The sequence below is a fragment of the Vigna radiata genome, chromosome 6, assembly GCF_000741045.1.
Source record: "Vigna radiata var. radiata cultivar VC1973A chromosome 6, Vradiata_ver6, whole genome shotgun sequence".
Lineage (NCBI taxonomy): Eukaryota > Viridiplantae > Streptophyta > Magnoliopsida > Fabales > Fabaceae > Vigna > Vigna radiata.
Window position 1 is genome coordinate 27,409,891 of NC_028356.1, and position 12,016 is coordinate 27,421,906.

Sequence of the window (12,016 nt, forward strand, 5' to 3'; positions counted from 1 at the left end):
TTTCATTGGGCCAGGTCATCAGACAACATCTACTTTATCTCACTCTTGTTTTATTTTACATATAAGCTAACTGTATTTTTTTCTACTTTAGATTGGTTTTTTTATAGTTTAATTAGCTGATTTTAATTTGTATATTTAGAAAATAGATAAGTTTTGCCTTATAGTTTTAATGGTTTATATACCGTCTACATAAACAAACAATATTAGAATATGTTGAAAGAAATTTTTTAATTCTTTGTTTAAATTAAAAGATGGATTTTAAAGACGGTAAAATAATGAGCTTGAAAAAAACAAAGAGTGAAAAGTAAAATGGTTTGAATTAAGAGATGGAGAATGGAAAGTGAAAAGAAACAAATAAAGAAAAGATGTAAACTATTTGATACATATAATTGATAGAACATATTTTAATTGATGATATTGTAATATTACTCTTTTTCTCTTTGCTTAAAATTATTTTAGAATAAAATTTATTAATTTAAAATAAAACATTAGTAATTATTTAAAATAAAAAAAATAATTGTTATAATTAATTTAAAATAAGAGTGTAATATTATTACTTATTTATTATTTTTGTCGGAGAAACTCTCAACACATATACTTTTCTTTTCTTTTCGATTTATTTATTCAGTTTATAGTTTAGTTTTTGACCTACAAAAAGTGTTTTAACGTTCAAGTCAGTTTCTGAATGATAGAACATGCAATGAATTTATCTTACCTACTTCATTGATAACGCTCTTATTTACAGTTGTTCTGATGGGCCAAGTCTCACTTTTGGGTTTTGGCGAGGCCCAATTCCCCTAAACCCTTTCTATCATAGAGATAATGAGTTAATTAAAGTAAATCATGCTTATTTAATGCTTGCTTCACGAGTAACCTTCGTTTTATTCTTCATTGGTCCTTTATCTTGGATGCTAACATTAAGCTACATGGTTCAACCTATTTCTTAGTTTTACCTTCATGGTTATTTTAGTAATCGGTTATACAGTCTTTTGTTTTATGTCACGGTCCTGTGTCAGTACTAAATGTGTGCATTGTCCATATAGTGTATTGTCCCCCTCAAGCCCACAAAGATGTGACGAAATGTGTCTTTGAAGGGACATAATGCTCTAGAGAATGTGCTTTATGTGTCATTTTTTTGGCCTTTAAATGGTTGTGGATCCAACAACTAAGATTAAGCATCTGTTGGGTTCTTACACAGGTTGAATACTTATAAATAGCAAAGGTGTTTGAAGAAGAATTTTGTTATTCTTCAATGTTGTCTGATAGTTTGTTTTTTATCAACTAAGAGAAAAAATCATTCTTTAAGGTGATGATGTCTTCTAGCTTTAGTTATGACATCTAAGGAGTTTTTAAGTCGCTCAGACAAGGGTATCCTGACGAAGAAATTGTAATAGTGTTGGGTTCAACCGACTATGAAAGCTTCATACTCAACCTGGTTGTTGGATAATTTAAAATTGAAATATAAGGGTTGTTTTATCTTTATGCCTCTAGGCCTTTCGACTAAACTTTGACCAGACTGAAGGTGTTATTTTAAAGAGTTATGTTTGGTAATGGGGCTAACTTACTTTGGCCCTGACCCTATGATGTGAATCCAACCAATGATGGGGATGTGCCACTTTGCTGCAATTTTTAAGTAATTAGTTTGTTTAATTAATGGTCAAATCCTTTGTAAAATTGGATGACTAAATTATGTTTTGGAATAATCAATTAATGAGTTTTATTTTGGTTTTATTTCAAGTTTTAATAAGGGTCCAATTGGAAACTTAGTCATGAGTCTTTGGGAGACCAAAATGATGCATAACTGAATGCTTTTATGTGACTTTTTGGTTACCACAATTTTTAGTTACAAACAACCATCAACTTAGTGAGATCATTATTAGCTTAGTGGGATAATTATTAGCTTATAAGTGGAATGTAATTATGATTTTTTATTTATTTTGATGGTTTAAACTTCTATAGAAGTTGAACCATTGTGATCAAATAAATATGAATTGAGTTTTATTCAAAAATATTAGTTTTATTTCTTTTACCTTAGTGAGATTAATTCTCTTAAGTTCTTGAGTGATTCAAGAACCCTTTTGTATCAAAGGTTTTCTCTATTCTTTGTGTGTTTCCTACCTTGGAAAGAGTGATTCGTTCCTTCCACCTTTCATATTCATCTTTTGCCTTTTTCTTCACCACAATTCAGAAAACTAGTTCTGCCCAAATTTCTTGCTTATTAGCATTCCAACCTAGATAGATCTGTAAAAAATAAATGAATCCACCCCTTTGGATTCTCATCATATGGTATTAGAGCTTCAACTCTGACTTTGGAATGGTGATGGAAACTTTCTATACAAGGTGTTTAATCGAAGGCTACCCTTGTTTAGTTGCAAATGATTATGAAAGTGCCAACAATGTTATGAGCCAAAGATTGGTGGAGAAACTCCACTTACCGATAAGCTCTCATCCGAATCAAGCATGGATCAAATTCACTACAGGATAATGTGTGTAAGAAGTATTATGTGATATCACTCCCATGGAATCTTATCCTCTTCTTTTAGGATGGTTATGACTTCATTTTAAAACATTCAATCTGAAGTGTTAAGAAACACTAGAAATGGGGGTTGAATAGTGTTCCCGTAAATCTTTTCCAAAGTTGATGTTTGAACAAGGTGGATGGAAATGGATGATCGTCATGATCAACTTGGTTATTATGCTACAAACGTTGTTCTGATAAATGCATTTATGATCTCGATATTTATCTTGTCTCCATAGCATTTAGGAGAGGTGACTCTTAGAGAAGGTGAGTGTTAACAAGTGTGCATGTCAAGGTATTGCTTACAACATAAGATAAACGCTTGTAAATCTAAAACATACACACAAACATCTTGTATTGGTTCACTCAACTAAGCTAAGTTCAGTTCTCCTTTAAGATAACTTAAAGGGTTTCACTAGATTTTCAAATGAAGTACATATGAATATTCTTACCACTTATGGTTATACTAGTCAACCTTAGTAAACTTGATTATTGTGACTAGTACCACCCACTCTTGGTTGCACAATATTATTCACCACTCCTGGTTGGTAAGACAAAATCGTCTATAGGACTAATATGTCTAAATGCTTTCATGTTTTGAAGTTTAATCAAATAACATTAAACGACATAAGAATCTGAAAATGTTAGAAGAATAGGATAGGCAAAAACATAACTATTAGGTTCAAAATCCTTAGTTGACGAGCAACATAGGAAATCCTTAGGAAAACACTTAGGAAACATAAAACAACTAAGTTAAAATATCTAGACCCAATACTAAACGACTCACAAGTCAAAACGTCTATGAGAGTTGTGTTAAACACTTAAGCAATATTATACCAAAATGATAAACAATTAAACTCTCATAAAGATAAGGATGTTGAAATATCGATACAAGTTTTTTTTTTTCAAAACCCTTAAGTGTCTCAATCAATATTTCAAAAACATGAAAAAGAAATAACCTAATAAACGTTCTTGCTCTAAAAAGTGAATATCACAAAAAACATTTACAATAGAATAGACGATACCATGAGCTAAACCCTTTACTTCGTAAACAATGAATTTCGCACTCAACGCTTGGTATCTTAGAAGAAAAGCTTAATTGATAAACTCTACGTCAACAATAGAAAATGTAGAAAGCAGTTTCTTGTTCCGAACAAAAATTAAATGTCATTAAATGTTTAACGTTCAAAAACAACTAAAGTGATAAAAGATAAGACGTATCTACTGCATGCAAAATCTACTCTATTCTATGCAGATGACCTACTACATGCATCCACCTGCTCTATTCAAAGTATATCAGAAGTGGACGTTAGAGACAAAGAAGACATTCACGAAATGTTCTCATAAGAAGTCGTGTCTGGAAGATAGTACGACCTATTTCTAGCAAAGTACTGAAAAAGAAAACCTGCTTTGATAAGTTGACTTTAACCAACGACTACTTCACACGCATGACATAGAAGACACAAGATTCAAGGCTAAGAGCTCAGTCTAATGGATATCTTTTGAATAACCTTTAAATAGAAGATCATCCAAAGAAAGAATCAAGAGCATAACTTATAACGAGAATATCAATACTACGAAAAAACGTTTAGAAGAAAAACACAGAGAAGTTCAAGCAAAAAGAGAATATCTAAGAAGATAAAAAGAAAAGTCGAGCAATACTTCCAAGCTTCACTATAATACTTTCTTACTATTGTAAGAAGAGAGAAAAAAGAAAAAGGAGAAAAACCCAACAAGTCTATATATTGTATTGTATTGAGTATATATCCTCTCTAAGAGTAATAGTCTAAACGAATTGTAAGCAATCAGTTGATTGCAATTCTAAAGATAATTAAAACACTTGTTGTATAACTCAAGAGAGTTAAGGAAATCTAGACAATGTATCAAAGGAAATCTAGACAATGTGTGTGTGTGTATGTGTGTGTGTCTGTGTGTATGTGTGTGTGTATGTGTGTGTGTGTGTGTTTGTGTGTCTCAATGTGTGTGTATCTGTGTGTGTGTGTCTTTGTGTGTGTGTGTGGGTGGGTGGGTGTGTGTCTATGTATGTCTTTGTGTGTATGTCTTTGTCTGTGTGAGTGGGTGGGTGGGTGGATTTGTGTCTGTGAGTGTGTGTGTGTGTGTGCGTGTGTATGTGTGTGTGTGTGTTTGTGTCTTTGTGTGTGTGTGTGTATGTGTGCGTGTGTTTGTGTATGTGTGTGCGTGTGAGTGTGTTTGTGTGTGAGGGGGGGTGGGTGAGTGGGTGTGCGTGTGTCTTTGTGTTTGTTTGTGTGTGTGTGTGTCTTTATGTGTATGTGTTTTTGTGTGTGTGTGGGTGGGTGGGTGTGTGTGTGCGTCTGTGGGTGTGTGTGTGTCTTTGTGTGTGTCTGTGTGTTTGTGTGTGTGTGTTTGTGTATATGTGTGTGGGGTGGGTGGTGTGTGTGTGTTTGTGTGTGTGTGTGGGTGTCTATGTGTGTGTGTGTCTGTCTGTGTGCTTGTGTGTGTGGGTCTCTGTGTGGGTCTCTTTGTCTATGTGTATCAACTTGTCTAGGGTAATGAAAGGTTATTCGCTAACTAGGGATACTAGAAGTGGTGAAGAATATTGCACAACCAAGAGTGAGTGAAACTTAACTAGGCTGTGTATCAAGGGATACTAGGAGTTCCTAAAGATACCAAGTGTGGTGATAATACTCATTTGTAATCTTGTTGAAGATTACAGTGGAACCCTCCAAGGATTAAGGAGACTGGATGTAGCTTAGTTGGAGTGAACTAGTATAAAACCCCCCCTTCTATCATTTTTCAGGTACTTCACTATTATCCCTAGATGATCCTAGTATCCTCCAAATACAATGTCTAGTTGAGTTTAACCCATTCCTGGCTGTCATTGTCAACCTAGTAACCATCGTTATTGTGACCATCACTGAGTTTCACCTACTCCTAGTTGTGCAATATTCTTCACCATTTCTGGTATCCCTAAACACTCCCAATATCCTCCATATACACTGTCTAGTTGAGTTTAACCCACTCTTGGTTGTCATTGTCAACCCAGTAGCCACCGTTATTGTGACCTTGACTAGGTTTCACCTATTCTTGGTTGTGTAGTATTCTTCATCACTTTTGGTATCCCTAGACACTCCTAGATCCTCTAGATATACTTGTCGAGTTAAGTTTCACTCACTCTTATTTTCCACTAGACACACTCGTCTAGCTACCGTTTAACTCCATAAGGGTTAAACGTTAGAGTTTCACCCATTCTTGGTTTCAACTAGACACACATTTCTAGTTACCTTTTAAGTTATCAAAGTTAAACGTAAAGTGTGTCAATACCCAATTGGGTAAATAAAATTCATCATAAAAATAAATAGATAAAAAAGAATAAAAAATAAAAAAATACTATTCGTGCCCTTAAATTAACTTTTTATCCCTTATCCCAAGGCCTAAAATAATCCAATAATTTTTTACTTTCTCACCACCCTATTTTTCTTCTCACACCTCACTTTCCACATCACTTTCCATATCACCCTCCACATCATATACCTTTTTCATATACTTTTTTCACCTTCTTTTTATATTTTTTTTATATACTAATTTTTCTAATTATTCCACTTACCTTTTTTTTTTAAATTATATTTTATCTACTATCTTCTTCACCAACCTTTTTATTATTGGATTAAATATATTTTTACCCCTCAAGTATCAAGCATTTTTGGGTTTCGTCCCTCTTCCAAACTTTGCTTCACTTTATCCTTTTCCTTAAGAAACTCTTATTTTTAGTCCTCCAAAAACAACGAAGTTAAATTTTATTTAAGATGGCTCACGGTGTGTCACATATGATGTTAGCTTTCATGGTAATTTTGTGCTACATTTCTCATTAAGGACTTTCTCCTCTTAATCTCAACCTCTGATCGACGGGTCGTCCCCTCTTCCTTCGTCTCCTACTAGTGGCAAATTGTCTCCCTCTACACCGACCAGACCGGCACCAACATTGCCTACTCTATCTCCATCGTCGGCGAGTACACCAACCTCCTTTACTCCAACAACACCCACCTCACGCGCCTATCCTTGTAGAAGGTCATCACAACTGTCGTCCATGCCAAACCCTTCCCGCAATGGGATCTACCTGATCACCGAGGACATCACCATGGAGGACTTCTGTAGTCATGTTACAATTTTTCTCATTCTTTGTTTGAAAAGTGGCAGGGCCTTTCTGTTGTTACTCTTTCCTGGCCACTAGAGTATTTGTGCAATAGACAAGTTTTAAATTAAGATTCTCATTCTAGCTTAATAGAGTAGGGACAATTATGAAATCAGATACTCACAAAACCCATTCTAATCAAATTACTTGAGAAATGAAACAAAAGTGTTAGCTTCATCTTCAAGCCATCAATTTGATTCACATGAGTGAGAAGCCAACTACATAATAAAAGCTTCAAATAAATAATAACATGGTGCAAGCTTTGATGAAAATCCATTAATAAAAAAGAAGAAATTCAGAAAGAACGAAATATATTATAGAAATGGTAAGCAAAAGAGAGTAGAGCAAGCAAAACAAACCAGAACTCGAAGCTAAGTTCGAATTCAAAGAAGCAGCATTAACGAATCTCTCTTCCTCGTATTCCCTATCATCCATTGGAAGCTCAAACCTGCAAACAGGGCAAGAATTTCTAGAGCTCAACCAAGGAACAATGCATTCTCCATGATACTAATGCTTGCACGGTAACCTCTTCGCGACCTCCCCAACACCTAACAAATCCCTACATACAGCGCACACCACAGTTTAACTCTCAGACACAATCTTCACCATCGACAAGGCTTCCACTGCCGACTTTGACACCGGCGGTGCTCCTCTCCTGCCTCCGCCATCGATCTTCGCCAACGTCTGCAGCAACGCCTCGTACTCCGCTGCATCGATGTAATCCTCTAAATTCCTGACGTAGAGGTTGGATTCCGGCGCCCTGAGGCGGAACTCAATGGAATTTTCCTCTAGGCCCATCAGAATTTATGCCCAATCCAAGATCCGGTTCCATATGCTCCTCATTCGTCAAATCCCTAATTCGAAGATGAAGTAGCTTGCGCCTTCTCCTTCTCAAATCCTCATCATCTCCATGCGGATCCTCGTTGCCGGAGTGATCCTTTGCCTCCTAATGCTCCTTAAACTCCTCGTCACCAAAGTTCAACATGATTATCACCTCTTGGCAAAGATTGTGGGTCAAAGACGGAATCTTTAACTCCTAGAGAATGTGAATTTTGGCAATTTTTTTCAATTTCAAGATGGGTGAGAGAGAAATTTGTGATTTTCTCTCATTGTGAATCTGAAATGTGAAATGTGAATCTGATAGAGATTATGATAATGTGTTATGAAATGTGTTGAACGGTAGTCGCGATGACCTCTTGCACGGATAGGCGCGTGAGGTGGGTGCAGTGCGAGTAGAGAAGGTCGACGTACTTGCCAGCAATGGAGATGGAGTGGGATATGTTGGCGCCAGTCTGGTTGGTGTAGAGGGAGACAGTTTGCCACCAGTAGAAGACGAAAGGAAATGGTGCAGCCCGGGGACCGGAGGCGGAGATTGAGAGGAGGAAATCCTTAATGAGAAACGTGGCACACAATTACCATGAAAGCTGGCATCATACGTGCCACACTATTAGCCACCTCAGATAAAATTTAAGGTCGTTGTTTTTGGAGGACTAAAAATTAGAGTTTCTTAAGGGAAATGATCAAAGTGAAGCAAAGTTTGGAAGATGGACGAAACTAAAAGACGCTTGATACTCAAGGGACTAAAAATATATTTAAATCCTTTATTATTTCCTTCATCCATTTTCACCATCTACTTTTCCACCCCATTTTTATATTAATTTCTCTTACTGATTTTTATTTATTTCATTCACTTTTCTAAATAATATTTCATTCACAATATTCTTTTATTATTTTCTTCATCCATTTTTTCCATCTATTTTTCCACTTCACTTTTATATTAATTTCTCACACTAACTTTTATTTATTCCATTCACTTTTCTATATTGTATTTTATCTACCACCTTCTCCACCGACTTTTTTTTTTTTATTATTTCCTTCACTCATTTTCTTCATCTACTATTTCCACTCACATTTTATATTTTTCTTCACAACTTTCTCCAACTAATTTCTCCATTAATATTTTTTATTATTTCCTCCATCTACTTTCTTCATATAATTGCTCCACCCTCTTTTTATATTAATTCTTTTACTTATTTTCCACACAACTTATTTTATTCACTTTTTTTATTATATTTTATTTCATCTAATTTCTCCACCCACCTTTTATATTATTTCTTTCACTTATTTTCCACATTAACTTTTACTATTTACTTTTTTTATTATATTTTATGTCACCAAATTTCTCCACCCATTTTTTATATTATTTCTTTTACTTATTTTTCACATTAACCTTTTCTATTTTTCTCACTAACTTTTTTAAATTATATTTTATTCACCACTTTCATCATCATAAGTCTATAAATACCCATACACTCTTCACTCCATTCTTACACACACACACACACACAACATACACATACCCACACTTCTTCTCTTCCACCCTATCACTTTCAACAATACACATTTCTTTTCCTCCACACCATCACTATTTTCCTATTATCACTTCAATTTAATCACTCTTACCATATTATCTTCATTTCCTATTTTCCTTCTTCCTACTCCATCATCGTCAAACACTTCAACACATCTCTTCTCCTCCATATCACCGTCTTCATTCCCAAAAACCTTATTGTGACTTACTTCTGGGTTGGACTATCCTTGTTTTCTCCATCCATGTTCTTATTCCTTCACCTTTTATTTTTTTAGCTTGAATTATTTTGTTAAATTTTGTTTTTATTTGATTTTTACATTTCCATAATTGTTTTTACTATCTTTTATTCTACATTTTCATTTATAGATCATTTTCTTATTTTTAATAAAAATAATCATAAAATTTTCGATTATCATGTCAAGTCTCAAATTTGCTTGATAATTAAATAAATAAAAATTAAAAATAGTTTCTTGCAAATAAATGTAAACATTCGTGTGATCCTTTTTATCATCGTAATTTTTCTCAATCAAATCAATTATGTTAAAAATCATAAAAGAAATGCAAAACTTTTCAAAATTACAAAACTAATTTTATCTATCTCATTGTCCATGTCATGACATTTTTCAAGATAATATAAAAATACAAAAAAAAAATCATAAAATATCTAAAAGTAAAAAATATATCATACTTTCCAAATGAAAGCCAGAACTACGTAATCCTTGATTTTCCATCATAAATGAAAATACGTCAAAACGAGGTCAATCTTTATCGGGTTCACTTTCCAAAAATCCAAAATTTTCCATGATCATTCCTATACAAATTTCCAAATAATTTCTCCAATAATTATCCAAACAAATTTTCAAAAGCACTACCTACCCTTGATTTCTCACATGAGAATACGTAAGAGCAAGGTTAATACTTGTCAGGTTTCCTAAAAATAAAAAATATTTGTTTTCCTTTGTGTTGTCTTGTATTTTTATTTTCGGGAAAAATAACTATTTTGAAAACCACATTAATTTTATACATTTAATTAAAGGTACAACCTTTGGGCAGGCGTTGTAGGGTGTTAATACCTTTCCTACGAGTAACCGACTCCCGAATTCAAAAATCTGATTTCGTAGACCATGTCTTATTTTTATAGTTTTTCTGTAGTTTCCTAGAATAAACTATGGTGGCAACTCCTAAACTATGATTTTCAAAGTTTTATTTTATTTTTAAAAGTTTTGCCGTCTCCGTTGTTGCGATTCCGGTTGCGAAAAAGTGTTTCAATTATCTTCATAATTTACAATCAAAAGATTGGTTACAAGTCCTTAAATGATAACTCTCGCATAAATGATATGTGTTCAATACAAATCAATTTAATAGACTCACATAAACAGAACCAATGTAATCATTACATTGACCAATTCCAACAAAAGTACAACATTATAAAGGACTTTGTCTTCTAATGGGTAACTTGTCAGGCTTGATTGGTGGGGGTTCAGATTGTTGTGTCATTTCCTCAGTAGGTGGTTGGGATGGTTGTGTAATTTCCTCAGTTGGTTGTTGGGGTGGTGGTTGGGATGGTCCTGGTAGGTCTGTTTGATGTTGAGTAGGGCATTTATTTCTCTTATGTCCAACTTGACGANAAATACTACATTTCTTCCGGTGGCCACCTTTGGTCATCTGGGTCTCATCCCTTCTTAGCTCCCATTGCTCCAACCTTCTCTTCTTCTTTGGTCTGCCAGGTAANTTTNTGTTGAATNNTGGGAGGACGTCTACGTAGGGTNTTCTTTCCCATAACAGGTGGTCGTTCACTGGAAATATGATGGAGGCATATGCTTCTTCATACNTTGATCGTCTGAACCAAATGGGTACATAGTTTTCTGGATCTAAATTTAGGAACTTCATGGCTGCAATTGCATGNCAGCATGGGATCCCAGTAAGAAGCCATTTNCNGCACGTANAANCTTGGATGTCCAGGTTAACNGCAAACTTGTTTGTAATCTGTGCATAATGCCTAACTTCAAATATTTTTTCAGCAGACCAACTGTCATTAAGCCNTAAATGAATAGAAGTTAAGAAATATTTGATGAATAACNATCANCCTACCATAAGATCCAATTTGAAATGAAAAGCATACCTAGGGATCCAATNTTTTGATAAATTGGCCTCTTTTGTAAGTCTCTTTCTAATCTTGGGGCAGATATCAAAGTCCATATTACATGATTTCATTCTATTGGTTGCCCATCTTTTCATGAGGAAAACTCTAATTTCTTCAAGCATGGTTATAATGGGCTTTCCTCGTGCCTCAAGAATCACACTATTAAAACCTTCACTCATGTTATTGGTTAGAGTATCACAAACTGACCTACCTGTAAATCTAGATCTTGACCAATATCTGTTACAAGCAAGATAAATCATTGTTATATNCACTGTACAAGTGATCAATGTATTCATAATGTATAAATAATACCTTGGCGCGATAACAATTAGATATTTGTAAGCCNCTTCATTCACTTCCTTCATATTTAGCATCTCTTTTTCCCAAGCTTGGGGATATGTACTTGCANCAGCTTTCCACATTAGATTCTTCAACTTTTGGCCAGAGAACTTCTTCCTAAAATTTGCATACATGTGTCGCATGCAAAATCTATGCTCTGCCTTAGGTAAAAGTTGTTCAATAGCTGACAGCAAACCCTATTTATAACAGAGACCAATTTGAACATTTTTAATTGAAAATAGGGATCAAATTGAACAATGTAATTGAAAACATGGACCAAATTGAACATTTTAATTGTAAATAGGGACCAAATACAATATGAATTGTACAATTATTATTATGAAACATAATAGAAAACTGCACGTACCTTTTGTTGATCAGACATAAAAGTGCATGCATTGCCAACTTCAGTACCCCCAAGGTCTTCTATCAACAACTCTAGAAACCATGACCAACTGTCTTTGTTCTCAACTT